Source organism: Ailuropoda melanoleuca, chromosome 6, assembly GCF_002007445.2.
Source record: "Ailuropoda melanoleuca isolate Jingjing chromosome 6, ASM200744v2, whole genome shotgun sequence".
In the NCBI taxonomy this organism is placed as follows: domain Eukaryota; kingdom Metazoa; phylum Chordata; class Mammalia; order Carnivora; family Ursidae; genus Ailuropoda; species Ailuropoda melanoleuca.
In genome coordinates, this window is record NC_048223.1 from 118,510,090 (window position 1) to 118,513,084 (window position 2,995).

At 43.3% G+C, this 2,995-nt stretch overlaps 1 pseudogene; it reads left to right on the plus strand.

The window, feature by feature from the left end:
• Positions 1-2,001: 2,001 nt before the first annotated feature.
• On the plus strand, positions 2,002-2,604 carry LOC100479225 (annotated as a pseudogene).
• Positions 2,605-2,995: the final 391 nt, after the last annotated feature.

Consider the following 2,995-nt stretch of genomic DNA (forward strand, 5'->3'; position numbering starts at 1 on the left):
TCAGGTAAGGTACTTCACGCTGGCAGAGCGCGGCCACACCGGGCACTCAGCTGCCCTAGTAAGGGGGTTGGGTAATCCAACGCAGGGCAGTGCTGGCCTCGTGCAGGCCCTCAGGAGCCAACAACCTCGTTGACAATAACCCACACAATGAGATACGAAGCTACTTGGACAAAGCAGCATACAAACCATCATTTGTAAAACACGATGCTCTTTGAAAACATTTTTATACAGATTGTTTTTCTTTGTAACTACCCTTAAATGAAAAGGTGTTCTAAAAATTTTTTTTCAATTTGGGAAGAATTTCAAACTTTCAAAAAAATCACATGAATCGTACAAAGAATACCTGTATCTTTCCTCCGTTTGCTTTATCTCGTCTCATATATTTCTCTGACCCACTTGAGATTAAATTACACACATCATATACTTTCGCATTTAACTATTTCAATGTGTGTTTCCTAAGAACAAAGAGATTATCTTACATAACTAACAGTACTGTTAACAACCTCAGGAAATTCAAAACTGATACCATACTTTTTATCTAACCGATCACCATATTCCAATACTATCCCTGACGGTGCTTTTTCCTCTACAGGAGCCTATCCAGGATCACATATTGCTCTTAGCTACCATGTCTCTTTAATCTCCTTTAATCTGGAACAGTCCTCAATCTTTCTTTATCTGTGTTTTATGACATTCATATTTAAGAGGAATACAACACCTGTAAAAAAAAAAAAAATATATATATATATATATATATACACACACATATATACACACACATATATATATATATATATATATATACTGCTCCTCACTTTGGGTTTGTCTGACCGCTGGCTTATGATGAGACTGCAGCTGTGCTTGCTCTATCAGACTGTTCCCTTAGTGATGCTGTGTCCTTCTAAAGGTACCACCCAGAGACAAGATGTCCATCTTCCCTTCACTGATGATGTTCACTTTAATCACCCAGTCAAAATGACAGCCAGTCTCCCGACAGTACAGTTCCTTTTGCCCCTTTGCAACTATTAAGTAAGCTGCAGGAGACACTTCAAGACCATGCAAAAAAATTTTAACCCCCAGATTTAGCACCCACTGACAACTCTTACAGTGATGACTGCAAAATGATGAGAAAGGTGTTTTTAATGTCATATAAAAGAAAAGAAAACCAGGGCACCTGGCTGGCTCAGTTGGCAGAGCACGTGATCTAAATCTCAGGGCTGTAAATTCAAGTTGCACGTTGGGTATATAGATTAATAATAAAACTTAAAAAAAAAAAAGGTAAGAAAACTAAAGCTTTGGGGAAAAATTTATGGGAACTGGCCAAGACCAAAGCAAATTATTGCCAGAATTAGGAATACCTATTTTGGGAGAACCAGCAAACCACACAACTAGTCAATACTTCCACCATTTATATTCATCACTAGGTGCTATGTAGATGTGAAGTAAAGGAATTGTCTCTGGGGGCGCGTGGGTGGCACAGCGGTTTAAGCATCTGCCTTCGGCTCAGGGTGTGATCCCGGCGTTCTGGGATCGAGCCCCACATCAGGCTCCTCCGCTATGAGCCTGCTTCTTCCTCTCCCACTCCCCCTGCTTGTGTTCCCTCTCTCGCTGGCTGTCTCTATCTCTGTCAAATAAATAAATAAAATCTTTAAAAAAAAAAAAAAGGAATTGTCTCTGTTACAGAGCTGATTGTCAGAAATACTCATAAAATCCTAGTAACACCATGTTTAGCAGGGCTTCCAAACGCTTTTACATATTTGAGCAAAGGTGGGAATAAACTCAGGTGATTCCGATGTGGAATGAGGGTTAAATTCACTAGTAAACTGGTCCTCAAAGTGTTTCCTTGACCACCAGCATTAGAATCACCTGAGGTGTTAAAAATGCAAATTTTCAGCCCACCACAGATGTACTGAATCAGAAATTCTAGAGGTGAGGCCTAGCAATTCGTGTTTTGCAGTGCTAGTCCCTACCCACTGGCCGTCCCCTCCCCTTGGAGCAATCATGGCACCTAGCCCGAACAGCATGACCCCAAAACCCCATTTCCACAAGGACTGGCAATGGTGCATGGCCACATGGTTCAACCAGCCAGCACAGAAGATCTGCAGACAAAAGGTCTGCCGCATCACCAGGGCCCTGTATCTGGACCCCTCCAGCCCACAGTGAGGTGTCCCACCGTGAGGCATTACACCAAAGTGTGAGCTGGCAGGGGCGTCAGCTCAGAAGAGTTACGAGTGGCTGGTGTCTACGAGAAGGTGGCGCGGACCACTGAGATCTCAGTGGATCCAAGAAGGCAGAACAAGTCCACAGAGTCCCTGCAGGCTAGCACGCAGTGGCTGCGGGAGTACCACTCCGAGCCCAACCTTTTCCCAGGAAGCCCTTGGCCCCCAAGAAGGGAGACAGCTCTGCTGAAGACCTCAAACTGGCTACCCAGCTGACAGGACCAGTCATGCCCACACGGAATGTCTAAGATAAGGAGAAAGCCGGAGTCATAACAGAAAAGAACTGCAAGGCGTTGGCCAGTGTTCTCATGGCCCGGCTCTGGCACCCGGACTAGCAAAACGGGCCAAGGAAGCTGCAGAACAGGATGTTGAGAAGAAAAAATAGAGTGCCATTGGCAAATTGTAACAAAAAATAGTATAAATACATAAATAAAATGCCCTCTAAGTGATTCTGACGCACATTAAAGTTTGAGAACCACTATTATACCAGATGAGTGCCAATAAAATGATTATTGAATTAGACAAAAAGAAAAAAAAAGAATGGGTGTTTTTGCTTCCACTGAAAATGGATATTAAAGAAAAGGTTGAAACACAGTCATGACAGCACACCAACACTGCTATTCTGACTGCATTTGTGCAAGAAATATGGACACGTTTGGAGGGGGGGTTGGCTGGCTGAGTTGGTGGGGCATGCGACTCTTGATCTCAGGGTGGTGGAGTTCAAACCCCACACCGGTGCACAGCTTACTTAAAAAAAGAAAAAGTAAAAACGAACA